Below are 26,090 nucleotides of genomic sequence, written 5' to 3'. Positions count from 1 at the left end.
TTAACAGTCTGGGTGCGTTTATACAGATGGCTACTTCAAGAGATGTGAAGATGAACTGCATCAATTTTTGTCGCTACAGAGGCTGATTATCTTGTCATGTTCTGACTGCTGGCCGAGATGAGGATATTTATATTCTCACAATGATCATTTAAAATACATGTATAGTGGATGCAAAAATGTGAAATCTACAAGGAGACAAAAATTACAGAATGCAGAGAAGGCTCATACAATTTTGTGTTCAATGAAAAAAAAGAAATACCTTTGGGTTATGCTATTAAACTTAGAAAAGAACAACAAGGAAACTGAATTAATCTCCAGGAAGAAGGGGAGTCAGATAATTCCAGTTGAGCAAATTGAATTGGAATGTAAATGTTAAAAATGATCCACATGCTGTCCCTGGATTCCCATGAGCACAGGCTCAGAATTCACTCTGCGCCTCTCCCTCCGTTGCTCAAATATGTGGATAACAACAAAATTAATTATACATATTAATGCTTGCTTGCCAATTTTTCATGCGCATCTCCCTCAAAAACGGCTTTCTTCAAAAAGCACCCGTCCAGAATTTGAACTAACTAATCTCCAGTTGCCTGGGGAGAGAAAACAAGCGCTTTGAGGGAATAAGTTACATTCTGTTGCGGCGTTTACACGTGTGGCTGAGCACAGAACTTCAGAGCTGGCATTTCAATCAGGAGCCATCAGAGGCATCCTTGGCAGATAAGAGGAGCTGCACAAGCCCCTCTGCTCTAAACTCTAATAGTGTGTTTACGCAGGAGATACACTCTGCATACGGTGGAACAAATCGGCTGCTACACTGAGGCCTTACATAAAGGCTCAGTTCTTACTGGCCTATATTTTAATCAAAGGAAAACTTGTGTATTGTTTGATGTTTAAATGGTAAAGAATTAAGAAACACTACTTTGTCTAAAAGCAGATATGTTTAATGCTATTCATAGTTTTACTGATAAAAAAACAGTAATTTTGCTTACAGTACATCAATTGGTTTCAAGTGACAGTCATAAGAATTGGTACTACAGATCAGTGTTTCACAACTTAGGGGTTGGGAAACTATCAAAGAGTCATGAGGTTAATTTAAGGGGTCACAAGAGTAGCAGGTTAAAAAATAAGTGAATCCAAATCTGCAAACTATGATTGTTATGTATCTTCTTTATTGTGGACACTGCAGTTTTACCTTTTCAGGCCTAAAAAAACAGCAAAAAAAAAAAACATGTGCTCTGTCTAATAAGGAAAGAGTTCAATATTTTGGGAAATATGCTCATGTGCTTTCTTGCAAATATCTTGCTTATATGCGGAGATTGTCTGTACAATGAATATGAAGCTACAGCTGGTTTGCTTATCCTAGTTCCAAAACTGGAAACAGGCGATAACTGCAAGCCTGGCTCTGTCAAAAACATACCAAAAATGTCTACGAGCGCCTCTAAAGCTCCTTATTTCTCTGTTTACTTTGTACAAAAATCAGCAGTGGGAAACTGTCATGGTTTATCAAATAGTCTGCAACTATTTCAACAGTTTGAAAGAGTTCATCTTTCTAAATGAGGGTAAAATTGGAAATATGTTGATGAGAAGAATTTAGTTTGGGATTTCCACACTAAAGAAGTAGTTGCAATGATTGCAGAGAGCTGGTGCATGCTCACATGATGCAAACTTATTGGATCCTCACACAAGTGAAAGCCAAGCCAAGTGCATAATGAGACTAGATTTTACTTATATAATAATTTACAATTTACATCTTGTGTTGACGTGCCGTAATATACTAACAACAGCTAAAGTGACTTTTGCTTATAAATTATGACTCAATAACTAATTCAAAAAATGCACTAAATTAAGTTATGTCTTCAACGCCGTCAAGGCCGTTTGCTTTTGCTCTTCAAAACTCCTTTGTTATGTCAGATATATTTTCCTGGACGGCTCCCAATATCCTTAAGGCTTATTGGAGCGCTGCATCCACACAACTCGCAGAGGACACCCAAAGATAACAGGAAAAGTTGGGCCTCTTCCTAAAGTCAGGTATTACTGAGGCTAGCCGTGTTGTGCGATGGGGATTCGTAACCACAGCATAACAGGTTTATATCATCTGGTGTAAAGATTCATTGGTGCGATCACTGGGATTGACTTTTAAGTGACCTGCTCGCTATAAAAATGAGACTAATTACGCTGGAATGGGAGAGTGTCACCTTTGTGAAAATATCTCATCTATTGATGCCTTAATTTTAACGACACGCATGACCTTTGCAAGTCACACCCTTGAGCCAGACAAATACAAAAGAGAGATGTCTTGGCTCATTCCTGTGAGCTCAGGGATGTCACATTGGGAAAACCTCATACAGCTACTTTTTGCTTTTAAATCTTCCACAGTCTGCTTGCATTTAAATTACAGAACATTTAAATCAAGAGTTACTGAGTGTCCTGAATTATCATAAGTTATTGTGAAATATGACATTGTCAACAGCTATAAATGTGTTAAGAGATCTTGGGAGCCACTCCACTAGTGATGCTTATCCTATCCAGCATCATTTATGTTTATAGTTACAAGGCTTGCATCCATCTAACACATGATATAATGTGTCTTTGCATAAGCACGAGAGGCTTTTAATATAATGTGTGGTTGTCACCATAAAAACAAAGAGAAGGGATTTAGGGGATCGAATGTGTGGTGGAGGGCAACAAATTATACTTCTGCCAAAAAATAAAGTCTGTTGATTTAATTGCATTTTTTAAAATCCCATTCTTCTTGACACAAGAGAGAAATCTGCAAATGGTTTTAAAACAACTGAATTTATTTCAATTGATGTGTCTGTCAACCTGTTTTTTCATCCACCTTGCTCTATAACATGTATTGTACAACATTCACAGGAATATTTATACGAGTTGTCATTCTCCCTTGACCACCACTTTCCCCATTCTTCACTGGGTAAAATCCAAATTGGGCAACCCTTGGATTAAGAAAAACACAGATTTTTACAAATATGTCCATATAGTTGGAAATATTCTCAATATTCTTACATACTTTGTTATATGTAGTAAATCCTTTTCTCTCCAAGTGGATAGAAACAAAACTATTTAAGATCTACCTATAAACGTAAGATCAATTCAAAGTTTTGGTTTGTTATACTTTACATTCCTTAATGCGGAAGTAAAACTGAAGATAGTATCACCCTTATTGCTTTCAGTGTCCATCACTATCTCAGTGACACATTTTGTAAGATTCTGTTGGAGCCCATCCTTCATTAAAACATGCATCGCTTCAGTCTTAATACAGTATCTACATAAATAATAAATAATAATCCTTATGCAGATGACACAGCTATTATCCTCAACAAAAAGGTAACTTCAACTTTCTTCACAGACTCTTTCCACATGATACACACACATACATTCTCTGTCATCACTAAATTTACTGATGAGAATTTTAAAAATCAACAAGATTATGAGTATTGTCAGTTTTATTAAAGTCAATGGTGCATAGAAAATTCACTCTTATGTTTTCCGGGTTGAGAAGCTCCACATACTGGAGTGGCAACAAGGTAGCACCTGCCGGGTTCACTAGCTAGCCAGCTGGCCAGTGGCTCTCAAAAACCCCGCTGTGAGCTGGCTGGAGCTTTCTCAGGAGACCGATCATGTAAGAGTCTTTTATTTCCCTGTTGATGGATGGTTTGTTTAAATATCACAACAAATATGTATTTTTTAAAATGAATGAAAACCTTTGGTTTTCTGCCTTTTGGAGTTGAAAAGCTCCGCAAGCTCCTGCGGATGTAGCTCGCTTGCCAACAGACCAGTCAGGCTCATGGAATGACTACAGAGCCGCAGGCAGTGGTGAGGGAAACGCCGAGGGAAAGAGTGGCCTCTGATAGAGAGATAATTGAGCATTTTGGTTTTAAACTGACTAAAACGAATAACGAATACTGAAAAAGCAGCTTGAGCAAATGCAGTGTCTTATAAAGTCATAAACCTTTTTTTTAAAGCTCAAGAAATTGTATTTTTTGATAATATTGCAAAAGTCTTATTAGTTTAGAATAAAAATACCGGTGCATTAAGAGCAAGTTTCAAGGCTAATGCCTGACAAGGCATAGAGCAAAATATATAAATTGAACAGGTTCTTAAAGCATACTACTGACAAATCTAGTATGCAGTATTTACTATGCACTGCATTAATTAGTAGTATGTAAAGTGCTTTTGAATACAGCTAATGTTTTTTGCGGGAAGTAGAGACCATATATCCCTATGCAATCTACTTCTGGGTTATAGCAAATGCTGCAAAAATACATACAAAGCCTTTAGAAAGACAAATACAAATACGCTAGCTCAATGTTTATGTTTCAACATAAGAAAAAGAATTGGGTTATGCTGAGTTATATGCCTTCTCTTCATTATGCACAGACAGGAAACAGGAGTGAAAGTTGGAAGAGAACCCACAGCAGTGCCTGTAAGTTTGGAGATCAGCTTGTCTGAGCTGTCTCACATACAGTACACAGACACTGTGTGTTGATACAGCAAACGTCTGAACAATCAGTCGGGGAACTCAAATGATGGAAAAAAAAGAAAAGAAGCAATAACTTGGAGCAAAAGAGAATCCCAATGCTCTGCCTTTTGCCCAGCTATACCTCTGTATGAGCGCTGTAATGCGCGTTAAAAAAATGTGATCGGTCAAAGGAGGCTGTCAACTGTAAAACCAGTGGGGGGTCAGTGTTTGGGTGTATGATCATAATGCAGGTCACATTAGGTCACACAATAAAATACAGCTTACCTTAATGGGATCCCATTTATAACTGCTACATAGACCATTGCAACAACTCAGCCTCCTAATAAATCTACAAGCCCTCAGTCAGTGGCCACCGTCATCTCAATGACTTTGGTGTTCAGGCAGAAATCACAGCTACCCCAACTAAATTGACGTGGACCAGTTTTCCATATCAGTGTGTGTGCGGTGTATCGGTTTGTGTGTGTGTTTGCAAGTGCGTCTTTGTGTGCATGTGCGATATCTCATTTCTGTATCGTTCCGGTGGTCTGATGCGTGCGTGGGACTCAAGCCCACAGCGGAGAGTCAATCTGAGACATCTATTATGCACTTCATCAATCTTTTTGGACTCTTGACATTTCACTAGCTGAACAAATTGTCAGTTATCAAAACTCAATTTCAGAAATGACATGTCGAAATTCCCTCCCCTACCCTCCCATCGAACCACCTCCTTCACTCATGCTCGCTCTTCCTCTCCCCTTCTCTCTCAGCATATACCTCTTTGCATTTACCTACATGCAATCACAGTGAAAACACCCGCACACACACACATACACACCCATGGAACATAATCATGCACATGTATACACTTGAGGACAAATTAAGTTCAGTCCTCGCCCTCTCTACTCCGTACCACAGTTCCCTATCGCTTAAATAGCTTAGCGATGGTAGTTTTGTATGCAAAGAGTTAACGGCTGTTGGAGTTAATCGCTCCTGCGCTAACCACATTCCTGTGAGCAGATAAGGCTGTTTATAAATTGATTTGGTTATGCTTCATTGATAATAAAAGGAGCCAGGCTTTGTTTACCTAACAAAACAGACACACACACACACACGCACGCACGCACACACACACACAACATGCCTTATTTAGATCCCTGCTTAATGTGTATGCATATACGTGTGCCTGCGTACATCTCTGTAGGTGTAAGTGAGAGTTACAAAAGTTGTGTGTTTGAGTGAGTGCGTGAATGAAGATGGAAGGGAAAGAATGAGAGAGAGAGAAAGAGAGGAAGGGAGAGAGGAGTAGGCCATTGGAGTGACAGGGTCAACCTTGAGGAAAGGATGTTGGGAGAAAATCATTAGAGAAAAGTAAAGGTGAAAGCAGGCGACACTGAAGGGGGCCTAATCCTTGTTCACTCCCCTTAATGAAAGTCATCAGTCACATTTCTATGTATACTAATGACGTGTGCAAGTGCAATGACACGTGCACTAAATCTCACGCGTGCACATTTAGCCTACACATGCATGCCAGTAATGTAAAATAGCAGGAGTACTGTTGTATTTCATGCAAACAAACTCTGGCTTACCAACTGGGCGACTGTTTGTTTTTCCACAGATTAACATTTCCAAAACGCCTAATCTCACAGACAGATCTGAAACCTGTGTCACCTGCCTCGTTTGGTGATGTCACCTAGTGTGTGATAACTATACCTTTTTTTTTTGCTTTGTGAACGCAACAAATACAGTATTATCGGCTAGGACAAGCCCCAGGGAGGATTTTAATTCAAGACTCATACCTACCTTCCCGTTTAAAAGTACAGACAGGAATAAAAGAGAAAAAAACTTTAAGGATGCAAGAAGTTTTAGCACTGAACTGAGAGCTGTGTAGGGTTGTTAAGATTAATCATCAATACTAATCGGAAAATGGCCAAGCAGTAGAACGCTCACATTATATGGGCAAGCTAGTCTCTTGCACTGCATGTGCTGCTTTGCTCCTTCTAGGATAGGCCTTTTTCACAGCAGACATTTTGACTAGCCATAGTAGGAGAAGCACAGGTGCTGCAAATAACATTAACGATGGCTCTGTTCTGTTCAAGTGTCGCAGTAAGCCACAAGAGTTAAATAAAATTCAGCCATCATTAATTTTACCATTTACAGCTGTGTTGTTGCTGCTGAGACTTATCAGAATGTCTTCACTAAAAAGGGGCTATTCTTGAGCGGAGTCTGTGGGAGCTAAGCTAACTAAGTGGCTCATTGTTCGAAGGACCATTATTCTGAAGCCCATTTGTCTGACAGTCTATTATCCCAAAACAAATGCAATTTTTTTTTTTTTAAGAATGCCCATTGCTCTGAAAATACACACTCTCCCTGCAACTAACAGGGGCGCATGGTTAGGCTACGAAAAAAGATCATGGTTTGGATTTGCAAGAAATATAATTAGCCATGTGCTTCTGTTTGTTGCAGGGAGAGAGGACAGGGCCTTCGGAACAACAGGACATTATTCGGACTACTGGGGTTTTGGAATAATTGGTACATTCGTAGTGACCTAAATCAATCCAGTGGTCATAAACCAATCTTTCCAATCTCTTTTCCTCTTAATGTGTCCGGTCCTGTTTCTCTAGTGTGTTTCTATGTCTCTCAGTGTGTGCTAACCACCCTCTCCTGCTAGAGTGTACATTACCCAAATCATGTACGTCTGTTACTTCAAATCGAGTTACTCCACTGCCAAAGGAAGATTCACACTGTAAGAAATGTCACTTTTGTTCACTGCAAAAATGTATTAATTAATTTGTTCAAACATTAAATCCTATCAAATCTGAGCTGAATCAATAGGCCTAAATCACAGCTCATTTGAATAATATCAAACTTGCTTTAAATTGCAGCACCACGTTGTAGGCTATCCTTAAAAATGTATTTCTCCAATCTGATCATTGATCATAAGTATGTTATTGCCTGCGAGGCAAAGACACACATCCCCAGTGCAACGAAAAGAAAATCCAGATGAAGATGGAATATTTTTTATTTCAAATAGATATGGACAATATCAGAGACAGAGTGTAAGTGAGATGTGACGCATTTCTTGCAGGCATCGACTCAGATGATTATACCCGCTGCATGTGAAGTGAACTCTATTCGGTGCTTTTCAATCTTCCCTCAAGCAGCCACAGTGTGAAATTTAATTTAGCTTTGCATCTGTCCACGTAACCTTGACGAGTTTTTGGAATCATTTGATTAGTCCCCACCACTTAAAATTGGTCTACTGATTTAATGACATTAGTGTTCCTTTTTAAAAACCAGCCATAACTACAGTATTGCCTGTGCAAATGCGCATATACGTGGGGAGATAGTTGCCTAAGGAAGGACAGTTACCCAATAAATTCCATTCAAATAAGGGATTTTAAAATAAAATCTTGAACAACTAGCCAATAGCATATCATCACAACCTGACAGCATTGTAAGGACACAGTGGATTGTTATTTAGCTCAAGTCAACAATATTGTACAACAAAATAGATTTAATCTCCCTTTGCCATTTTTGTGGCAGATTTGTTTCCACTGAAAATATCCTGACCTTTCTCTGACACTCTCCATAGAGGCATTCCCCCCTTTTACACTAAAAACCGGTTGCATGGGAGGTACAGCAGATTACAAGATCAGTAGCTCTGCTCGGGGGACACTACTGGCTCGAGATTTATGATGATCAGGAAGCTCATCAGAGGAAGAGAAGAGAGGGGAGAGCGAAGAAGCAAAACAAAAGAAATGAAAACATTGACTGAGAGGAAAAGTTCCAATAATCATAAACATCCGGCTACTATTCCCAGAACAGTAAATCCTGCGTGAAGCTCATTAGCATTCAGCGGACCCACCAGATTACTCGGGGCACACTGTAATTTGCAATAAAAAATAAAGATGACGCCAAAACAAAAACAAATCTGAGCCGATACAAATTAGAAGGAGCGCGCTTGGTTAGTCTGTCAAAGCAGTAAATTTTCCCGCTCCGTGTGAAAATCTCAGGTCGCTAGGCCCGAGCACAGGCGGGGGAAATTAATGAGCTGTCTGTTTGTGTGACTTTACTCCCATTGTGTCTCCACCATTTTTCCTGGACAATGTATCAATCTGCCTTTACGGTAATGATGCGTCGGTCGCTGAAAATTATTGCATTAAAGCGATTGGATTCATTTGGGTTGTGAAAGAGGAAAGTTCTGCTGAATCCTCCTGAGGAAGGTATACAAACAAGAAATATTTAATTATTTTTAGAATAAACAGCATACAGCCAGCTTCCTCATAACAGTTTTGCGTGTTGAAGACTAAAATTGCACATTTTTCGCATAGAGTCCCCCTTTACTCCAGAGTTGTTATATGGGACATTTATCACATCTCCACAGTTGGCCTCAGCTAGGTTTATCAGTTGAACCAGTGATGTCACCCAATCCTAGGATGTTTTAATGAAGCCAATCCTTTGCCATGATGCCAGTGAGGGTCTCTCTCAGCATGGAAGCTCCAGCTGCTGGCAGACACCCCGATAAGCCAGACCTCTCACTCCTGCACCTCACACTCATGCTGACTCATCCCTCGGCCTTTCAGATTAAGAGAAAGGTCTGGTGGGTGACGCTGCATGGGGGCTAAATGCCACCTGCCCCATCTCAAAACCTACCTAACCTCTGTTTACACTGATTGAAACATGCTGATATGGGATATACCCAACATGGAGAAAAAAAAGTTGGAAAACAGACCAAAATAGGTTAGGGAATGAAACGCTTGCTGATGCTGCACTAACGTGGCAGATGGGAAATGAAATTGTTGGCTCTTTCCGCTGTGTCCCTCTATCTGTTCACCCATCCATCCATCTAGTGCTGTATCCTCCAACAGCAGAAAAGGCAGAGGTGCAAATGTAAAACACCTGAAGCTTTTAGGTCAACACTCATGGGACATCACCCTATGTCCCTAAAGACTGTGACTCAGTAACAGATTCCTAACCTGGCAGCACGGCTGACCACTCTTGGTCAGCATGCTGCACACACTATAACAGTGAGGGACAGCTGCGTTTAGTCCCTCTGCTTGTGTATGCATTAAGCAATTTCTTGTAACTGTGTGGAAACATGGGTGCTCCTCTCTCAAGCTGCATGCTAACCTACTATGCTGTTGTTTCATTTCTCTACCTGTGTTTTACTTGAGGTCGATAAAACCAACATTATGGGTCACTGAGGAATCAAACAGACAGCGACGGTGCAACAGACATGCCGTTATGGGCAGGACTTTGCCACACCCCCAAGGAGAAATCAGCATTATAAGTGTCATTATCTCTTTTGCTGTTGTGATTTATTATTATTATTATTATCACTATTTTTGTTATTGGATGTGCCTTATTAAAATGTTTCTTTTGTAGGCTATTCAATGGTCTTGCAACATTAGGGCATAGAATATTGTGTCTTTATTGGGGGCACGCACATATAGTGTTTCCAATTTGGCAACTTTCTCGCTTGACTTTTCAGGCCCTTTTTGCAACTTGCCGCTTAGTGTAAACTCATCCAGCAACTCAACTTTCTCAATCTCTTGCAGAAAGAGAATAGAAATCGAGTTGTTCTGGACCTCCCTACAATGTTCCAGGTAAGAAAAGCCATGAGATGACCACAAACTCATATCAGGGCATTATTAGGTGGTGGCACGTAATGTGTTAATATTACAGGCCGCCACCGCGGAAACAATTTAAATTACATTGTTAGGTTTAGGAAAGAAAAGATAATGGTTTGGGTTAAAAAAAAGAACATTTGTTACTGAACTTTCCTTACATAACCCATGGTTTTAAAAATAAGTCAACCTTAAATTTTGGTTTCACACACGGCACAATCACCAGTCTCCTGGGTAGAAGTCCTGTATGACCCCCCCCACCCACCAACACACTAATGCTTTTTTAAGAGGTCACAGTAATTTCTGTTTTTCTGTAAGATCAGGCTCGTCTATACAGTATTCAATTAGCATGTATCCAAACGTTTAACTACTTTATATTTCTTTCTTGTGACAATATATATTTTCAGAGTTTGTGTGTTATCCGTTTCATTTATTTCCACACAGCTCAGATGTGGGGCTGACTGAAACAGTCGGACATCTAGTTCTGTCATTGTCACCTTCACATAAATCCCTGACATGGCTGTCTGGAGATATTTACAGATAGAGTAGGCGTCAGGGGATGGCAAAGTGCTGCGATAAACCTCTCCTCACCCCCACCCATTTCTATATCTGAAACCATTAATATAAACATATACATCCATATTTGCCAAATCGGTATGGCGGCTGAGATGCATGGCTGGCGACAGGAGGAGACACAAGAAATAATCCATCATGCCCTGAAACTGAAATAGCAAACCTAAACCTCTGTGGACATCCCAGGCTGTGTCTTTGGCCAGAAAACAGGACTGCACGGATGCTTTCTATAGGACTCTTGAGCTGCTCAAAGATTATGGGATGAGAAAAAAACAAAAAGAATCCCTCATCGTCTGTTCTCCAAGCTTGGCCGAGGTTCTTATTGCCGACTATGTATCCATTACTGCTTTCCTCTAGTGCCCCCGCGTCAATACGGCCCAGAGAAAATCTGGTGTGGCGGCACCTTCCATTGACAAAGCATGTCTGGGTCGGTCGATAGTGTATTAATATGGGACAATGGTGTTAGCCACGAGTGGCTCGCACCACTAGGCCATATCGGAGTCTCTAGCACGCCCAGACCAGTAGCTGTGTGAATGGCCTTGAGCGCCACTGGGGCAGTGGATGCTTCTTGTGTGTGTGTGTGTGGGTGTGTGTGTGTGTGTGTGTGTGTGTGTGTGTGTGTGTGTGTGTGTGTGTGTGTGTGTGTGTGTGTGTGTGTGTGTGTGTGTCTCTGAGCTAGTACTGTTTTCAACCCCAGAAGTCCCAATAACTGACTACCAGACCAAAGAGAGAGAAAAAGTGAGAGAAACTAGGTGCGTAGCTAACAATGCTACTGTTGAGCTGGGAAATTAACAGTAAAGAAATGTGACAGAGAACGTGCCAATTTATGGTTTGAGGATGTCGAGACATTTCAAACATGAAAACTAATAAAGTCCTTAAGATTTGGGTAAGTGCATGAAGCAGTCTGTTTTCTTTCTTTAGTAAGCTAAGATGATTTCCTCATGTTTTGAAATGCAAGAAAATAAACAAATAAGTAATCCACAAATGTTGGTGTGTATGTGCTTATTTATGGGCCTGTCATACTCAGCTGAGATAGACCATGCAGCCATGTTCAGTCATCAGCAAGAGCTTGCTTTGGCCTAAATAGGCTTTGTCAGTTCAATCCATTTTGTGTGTCTACATCACTGCATTGCTATTGGAAGAAGATGTGTTACTGTGTCACTTTGGTCCATGCTTAATTTAGTTAAGAGGAAGGGAAAAAATCCTTTTCATCACAAGGTCTGTGCAAACGCTAAGAAATCTGCAGATGTGTGAAAATGTAAGCACACATTTAGCAAATTTAGCAAAACAGTCCCTGATCAGTTTCTCTAAGTGTGGGTTTCTTTTTTCTTCAAGCTCATGGATGAATACAGCAAAAATTATGTAGAACAATAGATAAACAAATGGCAGTTTAACTCCCTAATGGAATCCCAAACCATAAACACACGTGTTCAGTCACACAGTTAAATGTCCTGTCTGGTGCATGCTTGCAGACACACACACACCCACCCACACACACTCGTGTGGTTTGGTGATTTACTAAAACAGATGAGGCCCTGGGAGTACCTCTGCCACCACAGCACTCAAATCAAAGCTGTCAACAGTGACCCTGGAGGAAGGGAGGAATCGAAAAAAATATCTCCTTGCTTTTCCTACTCACCATGACCTGTGTGTGTGGAGACGAGCTGTTGTGAGTGCATATCACCATTTGTGTGTGTGTGCGTGTGTATGTGTGAGAGAGAAATGTATGAAAAGATGGGCAAAACCTATCAGCTGGCTATGTGGGAGATCGGCAGGATGCAAGCAGTGCCCGATTCACCTTCTCCCCCTCTGCCTGGCCATTATTCCTTGGGAAATATACGCCTTTAGATGCATGGTGGCCAGAGGCTTGTTTACTTGCTAAACAACCTTGGTAGCTGAGTGGCATTTTCAGTGATGCAGTGAGGAAGATTGACTGTCTGCGGGCTGGTGGTGGGGGGGGGGGGGGTGTCCACAGTCCCGATGCATTCTTTACTATCTCTGCCAGCTTGCTCGCTTTCCATTACATACCAGCTCACCTCACAGGCAGAAACACACATATGCCGTTTGTGTACTCATCTGTGGGTTTACAGACACATATGCAAATACACACACAAACACATGCGCACACACACTCCAGCCCATTTTCATCCAAATGAATTCGCTGTTCCACGCGGGCAAGATATCTATCCCACCCCTGGATCCAATTTCCATGTTGATGAAACTGTGAATTTACAGTATAAATGCATCTAAACACACTGGTGTGCAAGGTGTCTATTATAATACTGCTGATGAGTGATTGCACGGGTTTCACCAGGCCATTATCATTGTAATCACTGTAATCATTTGACCCTCTTTTGGCCATTTCAGTAAACGTGCAACCTTCATACCTGGCAGTATCTCTGTGTGAAGCGATGCAGGAATGACTCGGGGAACGGCACAAATTGATTTAGGGAGGCAGGGGGGGGAAACGCCTGCCAGTTCGCTATCAAAGTTCATGCATTGTATTTACCCGAGCCCGATTACCTTAACAAGGCACATATATCACATAATTAATCCAGAAGATTACCATCAAAAATCCATAAACCAGTAACATGCTTCCTTGCGCTCTGCCATTAATTATATTTGTGGCACTGGAAAGGAGATTGAAAACAGAGACAAAAAAACCAGAAAGAGGGATACGCGCAATAGAGGCAGCCACAGACCAAAGAGCATATGGCATTTTTAATAAACACGCTGATTACACAGTAATTCATCACGTTATCTAGATAGCTTTCTGTTATTGACATATTTTTATGACCACTGCGATATAAACACATGAGCACTGGCATGAAGATTTAATCCTACACCAACATGAACATTGAGACTTGTAATATGCAGGTATATAAGCACATACTATGCTCAGATTCAAAAATCAAGGTTGACTCACTCTATTACAGATCTTTTTGTCAGATCACTTAAATTCCTACTGCTGATTGAGGTTTCAAGGCGCGGGGGTCGATTTCTAAAGCCCATTATTTTCTGAGTGACAGATATAGACATTGTCAGCAAGACATTTAGGCCTCCAGGCATTGCTAGAGGATGGTGCTGGGACCCGTTGCCTGGGTTTCGTTTCACTTCAACTCCCGCTTTCTTACCAGACGTTTTTATATATATTCTTTTTTCCCCATCGACCAACTTTGTTGATTTTTGTCTCAAGGTAGGAGTACTTTAAAATAATCGTACGTCTTTCAGAAAGTGTCTGACAGTGTGCGTAACATCTTTATCACTCATGGTGTCAGGCTGATTTTGCCAGCCTTGCCTATGGCATGTTCGAAGGAAGAGAGAGCGCCCTGTCATAAGGTCAGCCCCCGAGCACTGACAAGGAGACAAAATCTTTGACACTGGGTAGTGATTTTTCTTTTAGACTTTCTCAAACCATTTCTTAAGATCTTGGAAACTGATGCAACAGCCTCAGATGAAACGTTTAGTAGATATATCCTCTGATTTCCATTTTTCTCTTGCCAAAAGTGCTTCTTTTCCTCTTTTCACCTGGTGTCCCAGTTTCATACCCTCTCTATCATCTCCTCATATATTCTATATTGTTCTCTCCATTTGTTTACCCAGTCACAACAGCTTTCTGTCTGATGCTTACATCTGACTTTTCGACTTTTTGGATGTAGTGAGTCTCTTTTCCCTCTTCTTTCATCTTTGCTTGTATGTCTACTCCCCTCCGTCTCTCTTCTTTCTGCGTGATGGTGATGGATGGGGCCTATGGATGAGTGGGCTGTGAGAGGGGCTGTGATGAAGACTGGCCTTGGAGGGGAGAAAGTGAGAGTGAGAGGTGCGTGTTCGTGAGTGGAGTGGGGGTGGGCGGGCACAACATGAAAGAAAGGGAAAAGTAGGGTATGCAGAAAGGAGGACAGGGAGATTGAAACAAGCATTGAGAGGTGGAGGAGACAAAGAGAGCAGGACGAGGAGAAGATGAGTGGAGGTGAGGGGGATGAAGATGATGATGGGTGTAGGCCTGGGGGCTTTGCTGTTAGGGTTAGGAGGGTGTTCTGACCCTGCCCTGTGCCTGGGGCTGTGCCTTGACAGTACATCGTGTCTGGGGCCGATCCAAAACCAGGTGATTAGGTGAAACAGAATTGGGAAGGCTGCATATTTTAAGCTTTATCTATGCCTTCTACAAGTCTACAATACTTTCCAAAAGGACACCCGTGATGCAGACTGCATGTTGATGAAGATATGCACAAACTACAGCAAATGTAAGATTTTATACGTACATATACATTTTATATTTTTGGCGACCCTTTCTGCAAAAGTCACATTGGTCCATGAGAGTCTCCTCATTGGATACTGCTTATTTCTCATATCATACTTTTCTCAAACTAGTCTAATCTTTGATCTCATCTGTTATGTACTAGAAATAAAAACACAAATGTCTGTGACAGGAAAATCTTATTGAAATATTAAACTGTTATACATGGGGATTCAAATCATAAAAAAAAATGTATGAAAGTGAAATTCTGAAATATGCAGACAAAGACTCACACACTCCCTGTTTACCTCCTCCTTTGTAAGGCTCAGCTTCTATAAGAACTAAAGAGACCCAACATACTTGATATAATCGGATTGGTACAACGTACAATAACGGAGAAGTATGCTTTAATATTGTATCAGCAAATCTGTTTGGCTCAACCAAATATCTTTACATCCCATTGCATCCTATACATAAATGCAGGGATCTTGAGATGACAGCCGCATTGTAAAGGCCCTTGATTTTCTACCGGCATCATAAATACGGCAAATCTCATCCCGTCAATGATGTTGCCCATCCATCCAACTTCCCACTTACATTCTATTACCAAGCAAGGATATGAAGGATCCCTTGTGAGTCCCTAAAGGGGATTCATTTAGAGTGGAGGGGACTGGTGCACTGGGAAGTTTTTTGACCTCTTTCAACCGCATTGAAGCCTGTGGGGACTGCAGGGGCTCGCATAGCTCTGTCAGTGACAGAGCCCTGGGGCACTGACACCTGCACAGCTCTGCAATGTGACAACGAGAGACAGAGGAGGCCAATAGTAGGTTCCTGATGACAGACCTCTATAAAATGCCCCGAGTCCCACAGCTCCGAGACAGGTGAAACGGGTCAAAAATGGGGTGATACGGCAAGGAAATGTTCAGAAATGGCTGGAATCAATCAAGAGTTGGTGGGCCAGTACCAGAATATGTAGGGAGTGGGAGAGTCATTTATGAAACTTACTACACACACTCTGCAAAGAGTAGAACTTTGGAAATGTGTTCCAGAATCATTTTAACCCACTGAGAACTGAAATTAAAATCAAGCTGACCTTGCAACTTTGATGCAGGAGAAACAATAGTATTATCTGTAAGTCTATGATTTATGTTAATTGATAAATATGTCACATGAAAATAAACTTCATCCGCCTCTTTCAATGTCTGACACCAGTTGGGATTAAATAAGTACTTTAACCAGGAGACCAATTTGTCGTAGACGTCAGAGTGTGTGTTTGTGTGCCTTTGTGTGTGGCCATTTCCATCAGCTTTCACTAAAGTCCATGCAGCTCTGAACAAACATCCATCAGTGGCGACAGGCCTCTTTCCCTAGGCTTTGGCCCTAGCACCCAACTGGAGCTGACCTGTCCAATCTTATCTGGACCCAGAGAGCCCTGTTTGCCTCCACACACCCCCCCCCCCACCATCCGCTAACTGCCAACCTTTATCTGCGGATAATCCCATATAGCCCACACCAGTAATGGCTGGGAGGCATTTTTATTGTTTCTGGAGTCTAAGAGGATACAGTTTGACTGACTGTATTGACACCTCACTACAAAAAGATAAAGCAATGACACTGAACCCAATTCTTGAAACACTAGCTCAATCACTCCTGCACAGAATGACTTAGATAGTGCAACTGTTTGTGCTGTCGATTAGCAACATGGGTTATTTGTCGACATGCAAGAGGTCCTAATGCAATCCAAATTTTAATCAAGTGTAATTTAATGCTAAACTAACACTGTTTTATGAATAATCTAGGGAATGTGCCATGTCCCAGTACATCTAGTACCCAGAATATAAATTCTCCTCAAGATCCATGTATTGACAGAAGACTGCAGTAGAAACTGTATCAATTATGATGTGGGTCAAAAGTGCAAGCCGCAAACTGAAATTGGGATTTAGGTTTTTAGAAGAGAAAAAGAGCAAGAGAAGAGTCAATTAGCATTGTAAAGTGCATCATGTGGGAAGCGTTGAGCTAACAGACAGTAAAAATCTAGAGCAGTCTGCAAAATGACCATTAAGTACAATTTCTCGGAAATCTAAATCCTGTTTAGTGTTAAGGAACAATTAAGGATTAAACATTTTATTTACTTTAATATTTAATATTTGTTGTGTTTGCAAAACTCATTTGAAATGCACTGAAACCTTTCCTGACAAGGTGATTATTTCCAACTAAGGGAACGAAAGCTACCCAATGTCTTTCCTGGCCAGCTCGCCAGAAATGGAATATAGCAGGTCATTATGGCTTGGCGGCTTCCTGGCTTTTCATAATATACTGCTAAATGAGATGAAAAGGTGGGGCACTCTGTGACAGACCTGTGTTGGTGTGTCTGCGTGTGTGTTTGTCTTTCTGATCGTTTGAGTGTCAGAATAAAAAGTGGACGTCTCCTTTAAACAGAATGAGCTGAAATGGCGAAGTCGACCCATCCCTTCTCATGCTCCAACATGATCTAGCACAGGTAAGCCCATTAGCATGGGGAAAAGGTCACTTTGAGGAGTGGAAATCAAATACAGGGATTTGGGCAGGGCCATTAAGCCACCGGGGCTATTAGTATTCATGCGGTGCAGATTAATGGAAAATATGAGTCCTACAGAGGGGCCATAGTATTAAACTTGATAAGAGCTGATTTGCCCAACCTCCGACATCCCTGTTTTCCCACTCCCTAGTTCTACTCTTTTCTGTATTAATATTAATGATCATTTATTTTTTTTCATTTGACGGTACAATGCTGTCAGATTGCAGGGTTTTGTGACTCACCCAGCTGCCACTGCCATGATTGGCAAAGATGTGATTAATAGTCATCCAGGGGACCCAACGTTGCTAGTCAAGCAGAACATTGTCAGTGAAGCAAATGGTAATTACATAACTTAATATTCTTAAATAGTGATGATGCTTCATGGTACAAGTTTTAAGAGGGATATTTCTCCTGTTAATCTACTCCACACCAAGTTGTTGGTATGTTATTTTAAAGTTAGTATCCCATTAAAGCTAGATTAATGGTTTAGCATTAATGGGTTATGGTGTGGCTATGGAGTAAATTTTCACTCAGGTTTAAATGCTCAACAATAAATTAGAGGCAGGACTCAAAGACTGCAAAAACGTTTACATGCGAGGTACTCTTATTCCTCAAACTCCAAAAATACCCTGTGAGTTACAATAATTCAGGTGTTTTTCAATCAGTGGAAACATTTGTCACCCATCTGTGACAGACAGAAAAGGTTTTTATTGGGTGTGACTAAGGTCAGGTCAAGCAGCCACCCAGTCGCCTGAAAAATTATTGGCATTTTCTGAAAATCCCAGGATAGGGTGAATGTCGACATTTCTGAACCAAAAATAAACAATTTTCATATCAGCCTCATATCAAGCATTCAGAAGTTAACAATGGCAATATTATTGTTATTGTAAAAGCGTAAAAGCTTAGACAGTGCCAGTTGCCACTTCTGGCAGATCCCCACCCAACAGTAGCCATGCTCCCCTCCCCCCCTCTCACTCTCACCTCCAACTCCCACCCCTCCACCCCACAGTCGCCCCTGTCCTCCCAGCACACCCCGCCTTCCGCTCCATCTGTCGGCCAATAACCTGCTGGAGCCTGCCATGCCGTTAGCGCACCTGTGCCTGCCACCTCAAATAGAGCTGTTTGACGCATGCAGGCGGCATGCGACCACACACACACAAACACACACACATACATACACAGGCTAGGCCTCCAGACATACATTATGTGTATATACACCATTTGGTCAGCATGCATCCTGAAGGGCAGGTTGAAGTCAGCTGAGGACTTTGCCCAGTTACTGGATCATCCATTTCTTGGAAACTCAGCAGTGAAAAGGTTGCAGATGGGAGCTTGCTCGGCCTTTTTACGTTTCTCCTAAATACACTTACTTTGTGGGCTGTGACCACAAGAGCACAATGGAACTGCCTAGGGCCACAGTCCTCTTGTGCCATTACCTGACACAACCAATGCTTCCATACACATGGGGCACACATGCCACAGGGAGATGGCCACCTCTTCCCTCATTAGCTAGGAAATAATGGCTGTGGTCCACAGAGTCTTGACTTCCATTCCCCTCAATGCAACCCAAGTTCCCTTTTACCAATACCTCCCCCCTCACGCTCCCCCAGCCCAGGCATGGTGAGGCGTCTCTATGCATCTTCTTCAGCCATCTGCTTGCAAAAAGCAGTCACCTTACATGTAGCCCAATGTCTACAAAATACAAAGACGGCAGTAAAAAAAGTCAGACAAAGTATTTCCATAGGTGTGTGACAGAACATGTTTGAGGAGAAGTTAGTTAAGAAGAAGAAATGTTTAATTGTTTGAGCTCTTTGATTTCAACTTATTGCAACCAATTGCATTCAGTTCACATACTTTTACAGATTCACCTCAGTAAATGCATCCCAACTGGGTCTAGAATGGCACTCCTCCAAAAACAACTGCTTTAATCCTTCCATTCGGGTAGGAGCAAGCCGTTCAAACATCTGTCATGCAGTTCAAATGTGACTCAAGCATTTCAAATGACACACATGCACTATAAAAATGACTCCGCTCAACAGCTTGAAGTGTTTGAATCATGGGAACATTTAGAGACTTTATAGCCACAGACAAAATTAACCAAATCTATTTATATAAACACAACATGACCGAGCCTATTATAGTCGTATCTAGGATCAGCATATATGAAACTAATGTCCAATGAACAAGTGAATATCGAAATGGCTACCAATTCCATTTTACTTATCACATTCAGGATCGGCTACAATGTATTAGATTTTCAAAGTTTACAGCGCAGTTGCATGTCCTCAGGACAGGTTGCCCCCAAAAATAGCAAACACAATGTGCGGCATTGAACTTAATGGGAAGCTGATGTCATAGAAGCCAACTGTTGAATGACAGGCCGTTAGTAGATCAGCTGATGAACACCAGCGTTAAGATTCAATTTAAATCAGGGCTCACTATCAGGCTCAAATCACTACAAGCTTAGGCCTATTTGGGGGACATATTTCTAATTACTATAATGCAAGTGTATTTGAGATGGACAATTATCAGATTCCTTAGCAAAGTCACAATGGCACATTAATGCTTCTAGTAGTTGAATGGTGTTCCTTTCTCATCCTTTCACATTTCTTATTATGAAAGAGAACAAGGCCACAATTAGTCAGCATTAGCCACAAATTAATAATTGATTCAGATTTGAAATTCAGATCAGGCCGGCAGCATATTCCCGCATGGAGACCTTGGCACAACAAAAAGCCTGTCAGGGCAAAGATGTATGTTCAAGTAATACTACAGGAATCCCAAACAACCCCAGTGGAGAGCGATAGTACCATTCCACGTCAGCACAGCAGCCAAGCCATTGTACCTCTTGGCAGGCTGCATTCATTTTCAATAAACAAAGAGAAATGCTTTTTAAAAGAACTGAGATCTTGTATTTTGCCAAGGTGTCCCTCTAACGGTGCTCGATGTAAAGCAGACATTTTTCTTCCTACTTACTCAATTAGTTATATATATATATAAAAACATATTTGTGCTAGATTTATACTGTTTATGTACACACATTCAATCCCTCTAAGATGTAGCTGTATGCGCCTGGATGCCTACACAAGTATGGTAATAGGGAACATTTTGTACCTCTAGATCTAAAGGAATTTCATGGCAACATACTCATACATCAACACTGTCTCCTAGAAATCATGTTACTAATTTGTAGCAGCAAATGCGTTTTTAACTCAATGCCTTCTTTTAATCTGCATAATAGTACATGTTGTTAGCGTATCTGCCATGGGACACAATTATGACATTGAAAGTAAATGCAAAACATTTACTGACAATGTATTTATTGTTTTACATATTATTTCAGTCTTTCATGGTTACGATGCATTCACAGCCTTGGTTCTAGTTAAAGAACCATCATTGTCTTGGTTTAATACGGAAAAAAAGCAATTATGTCTCCCCATAGAATGTAATTCGCAAAAGAAATCAGTAGTATACAAGCCATCTCTGGCAGACATTTCTAAAGGATGGGACTTTCAGAAGCTTGCAAAAAATGTTTCCTTCACACAGTATATATACTTACATTCACATCAAACTTGCACAAGTATGCTTTTAAAGAGTACAGTATGCACCTCTCTATCTCCAACAGTTTCTACGTAAACATACCCCCACATTATTATAATATACAGTATACTGATATTGATACATGCCCATACATAATAAGGCCCTATACCTTAATAAACTAAAAGAGGTATGGCATACCACTGAAAACAAGCCAGCAGTGTGGGGGTTGTGTTTAAGATTCTACAGTCATTTTAGCCCAACATATCCCTATAATCCATTGGTAAAAAGGCTGCAGTACCATTTTCTATAGACTGCATCTGTGTTATTCGAATTTCCAGAGTCTCAAAGCTTCTTTTAATGTCCAGATTCTTTGGGATTATAGTTCTCTATAATCTAATTTGATCATGGTACCATTACTATTTCTGACTCTTTTTAACTGGATGGATTTGTTTATGTAAATTTAAAATTTTTCTTTCAAAAAGTCTGCACATTCAATTTAAAAACTGAAACTTGCCTGTAATTACTTATTACTTTGAAAATGGCTAAGAGGGCTGCTCCCTAATCTGTTCATGACTGTGTGTTGAAGTTTTTTAGAAAAAAAAAAAAAGCTTCTGAAAGGACACTTACCGGCATTGGTATGGCAGACTAATATTTCTATTTTTCAAATTGCTGTGCAACCTCTATAGTTGCTGGCGGCAATTTTGCCTGCAAAAGATGTCTTCTATTCAAGGACCAAATGTTCCCTGTGTTACAAGATGACCTCTCGACAGACGAGCAATCACAGTCGTCAGCATTGGTAAACCCACGGCTCGGCTGAGCTTGCAGACGGAACCAACAAGTTTTCACTTAGCTTGATAAGACAGTAATACTGAGGAAATGACCTTGCCAGGTTACGGCTGTACACTATCATTGATCCTCCACAACAGCAAATAAGGAAAATGGAGACAACAGGATAGAAGCGGCACATTCTCCATCTCTTGTGTCCTTTTAATGGAGAGATGGTACTTTTCCTCTTTGCTGTCCTAAGCGCAATGCTTCTCTCCTGCTTTCACAATTTAATAACAAACTCTATTCCTTAGCCTTTTTTTTTTTTTTTTTTTTTTAGGGGTTGCTTGTCAGATAAGGGCCATGGTTGTCACCAAACTTCTTATGCTGCTGCGAGACAAAGTCTGTTTACTTTTTCAGTCATCTCTTTGCTCGGTCAGGGAAAGGAAATGCAAACGATCTGTACCCCATTTACTCTCTTCTTCACTTTCATCCGCTTTGGCTAGTTAAAGGCTCATTATTATTCCGTTGGTCAGCATGAGGACCAATAGACCTTTTTACCCCATCAGGACTTGGGAGTGGCCACTTGCAGATTGCTCCTGACACTGGTTGATGATAATTTAACAAAGCATGGCACTGATGAAAAGGCTTATGAGATGGGATGAGGTTTTACCCTCCTCTCACATCATGTCCAACCCTAATTGCTTTTGACGTCTTGGTTGTTTATTGTGCAAGTGTCATGGCAGCTTGGTATCATTTCAAAACCGCTTCATCTCCCCCTTTGCTTTGAGATTGACACTGATCACAATGTAGCTTTAGAATAAACATGCATACAATCTTGTTAACAAGAACTCACCATCTAGTGTGGCTGGTGAAAATCAAAAGGGACAGGATAAAGGGGATTTTACACAAACGCAATCAAACACACACACACACATCCCGATGATGTCATAATATTGGGATTGGTACTCATTAGCAGAAAGTGAGTGGGGTATGGAGTTAAAAAGATCTGAGTATTTACAAAGCTGTGACGGTCCAGAAAATTCACAATTGTGTTGCATTGAGGGAAATGCAGGATCCAGTGTTTTGAGGGCAAAAAAAAGATTATGGCAATTATTTTGAATATCTGCCACTTGTAAGTCTGCCAAGTTTACAGAGGATCAATACTAAATCTATGGGATGGCCCTTTAAAAATCTGTTGATCGTACATAGCAACAGAATAAATGACTGGCAGCTTTCTCTGTGTTTATGTACGTATCTGATCAAATTCCCCATTTACATGGTTTCACTAGAACAGGTTTTCCAATCTGCTTCCACATCTGTACAGTCTTATTTTTCAGAGATGCAAGGAGCCTTGCATTAGATGTTGCTGACCTGAATCTCAGCTGCAAATCTACTTTTGAAATAGCAGCAACTGCATAAGTTAGAGAGTACACTTTGTCCCAGTTTGCAGAACGCTGCTGAAGAGCTGCAGTATTTTTTATTTTTTTTATTTCTTTTAAAAAGGAGAAAAAAAAATACAGGTAATGTCTAGGCGATCCTCAACCTCCTCACCTCCTTTGTCAATCAATAGTCTCTTCATCGGCAGGGGTTGAGCTATCATTAATAATAGCTGACACGCTCCTATAGTGGTAATAAACTGGGGGAATCTGGTATGTAATGGTACAGTAATGGCACCTGGGCAGGGTGTTACGCACTCGACAGCTTCTGATGGATAAACCCTAGGTAAATGGATTTGGGCTCATCCAGGGAAGAGGAGCTGCTGCTTTTGGATTTACTCGGTTTTTGTGAGCGATAGTGGGTGAAAAGAGCCCGTACAATTCTGGAGAATGGAAGAGGGCAAGTGGAAAAGAGCTTTTCAAATGGGACAGTGGGGCGTGCCATGGATGGACATGTAGATTTTACTTCAGCTCCATAGCAACAAGATGTGAGTGTGTCTGAGTGTGAATGCACTGGGTGAGTGCTAACTGGGGCATGTTAAGGCAATTGTCATTCCCCCCCCTTGCCACTGTGAAGAATTATTTGCTGGTTGGCATGCCATTTTTCCTCTTCAAACCATGGACAAATGTGGACTCTGAGTGTTAAAAAGACCCAAACTTATCCTATCATTCAGAAGTCTGAGGAATATAGAATTAAATTGATAGATTTTTAGAGAAGATGATGAGTTGTCACTTCAGACAGTGGGAATAGGAGAGAAAAAGTTGAGCAAAATCTGAGAGGTATTTTTACTCCTCTAACTGACAAGCTTGAAATATGGTCTATTCTGGTTAACCAAAAGGAACACATACATTTCTACATTAGAAAGAATTCCCATTATTTCTCTGTGAGCCATGAAAATCAATTCTAAAATGATTGCTTTCAGTGACGATGGGGAGAGAGGAGAGAAAATAGTTGATGTGCCTTTGGCTGGTCCAATAGATAGAAATAGTGGTTGTTTTTTCCTATTCTATTTTCTCACGAGAAATGGTTGAAATGGGGAGTGTAACTATTTCAGTTGTTCTTTTTTTCCTTTTCTTGTCATCTCTCAATGCAGCTCTTTGTTTATTTCTCAACACAAGGACCCAAATCTTGGAGCATTACATGATTTCTCTGCAGTTCCAAATCCAGGGGCTTGTTCCGTTGGCTTAAACCTTTTATCGCATTATGTTGTTTTTGTAGCAGACAACAAAAACAGATTCTCTCACTTCATTGGCAATGCTCATCAGCATGTTTTTGCATTGTCCCGTCTTTTCCATTTAATGAAGCATTTAGCAGCAGATTAGAAAAGAGCTCATCAACTGTCAATTTAACAGATTAAGTAACTTCCTAACCATGATATGTAATAAGGCGTTTTAACTATCAATTGCAGTATTGGCATCAACTTGTTTACCCACCCCAAGTTTCTATATATCTTGCCTCCTACCCTATATCTTATGTTCTAAGTGGATTGAAGCGAATCCTGACCTCTTCAAGTCAATAAAACACAATATACATGTGTTAGAGCCAATAACACCATCTATTTGCTAGATATTGCCCTTCTGTGCAGCTTAGAAAAAATGTCAATGCTGCATTGAAGCGTACATGATCCAAGAGAGATATTGTGTTTAACCCTTCCCCTCTACAGTGCACCATGCCAAGTGCTTTCTCCGAGGGCAGAATCACTAACCCTTTGAAAGGCCACTTTCAGGCAAAGGAGGCAAGAGACCGTCAATTCACTTAAAAGCATTCTTATTTCATGAGGTTTCAGATGGAGTTTCATGGCTTGGTCCTGCATGTAAAGTGACCCCGCTTTGTGCTGTAGAGGCGAGCGCCGTCTAAAATAAGCAGTGGTGGTATTGCCTTCAGAACGCCACTAGAGACCCGAGTCCCCTTGGTGATCTCTTCACATTGATACTCCGTCTACCACAGAGAGGCTTTCAAAAGGTAAGACAGAGTTCATTGGGGGAGAATTGAGAATGACCTTTCGATGAAGGAGAGGACATCTTGTGTCCAGCAGCTTAACTTTTAAAATGAATAATATTTACATATTCATAGATTCTAAATTAGTTTTGAGAGTTTTTAACTTTATTTTAAATAACACTACAATGCAAATTATTATTTAAAGCAGAGTATTTTTATTCATATCTTTTTTAAACCTAACAGTCCCTTATCTTAGTTTATGATTTAGGGGTTAAGACATTTACAGGTGAGCACAACCTGCTTTATAGTCTATTTTACTCTAAATTGAAACATTATTTACTCAATGAACATCATGCTGTCTTGGGGAAGAATAGAGACTGAGACCATAAAATCATTAAAATGCCCTAAAAAAAAAAGAAAATGCTATATTGTTTTCTAGCTAAGTACTGGCTTGGATGTAAAAAATAAAAAAAAAAATACAGGAAAAAGGGTGACATGGAGCGTAACCCAGGGTTTTGCAGAATGGTCCAATATCAATGTACGAGGCCCTGCCAGAGGATTAGTTATTTGGGGCATATAGAGACAACAGCAGACGTGCACAGACATTTTGGGGGGCAGGTGCTCAAAAAAAAAAAGGGCACCCATCGCAAAATTATTTATGAAATTAAAAATAATAATAATAAATAAAAAAAACACAGGAGGTTTTCAACTTATATTTATTTGTGTTAACAAACTAGATCAAATGATCACAGGCATAAACAGACAAACAAGGCCATATTGTATAACTGTGATTAAGCATTTTTGAAATGTTATAGACGTTTGTGTATTTGCTTGTGTCCATGTGCGAGGAGGAGGTGGTGGCGAATTAAAACATGCTTAAGCCACATCTTTCAGAGCAGCCCTGGCCCCGTAGCTCATTCCAGATAAGCTTATTTG

Source organism: Anoplopoma fimbria, chromosome 7, assembly GCF_027596085.1.
Source record: "Anoplopoma fimbria isolate UVic2021 breed Golden Eagle Sablefish chromosome 7, Afim_UVic_2022, whole genome shotgun sequence".
Classification (NCBI taxonomy): Eukaryota; Metazoa; Chordata; class Actinopteri; order Perciformes; family Anoplopomatidae; genus Anoplopoma; species Anoplopoma fimbria.
Note: the sequence above shows the minus strand (reverse complement) of the source record.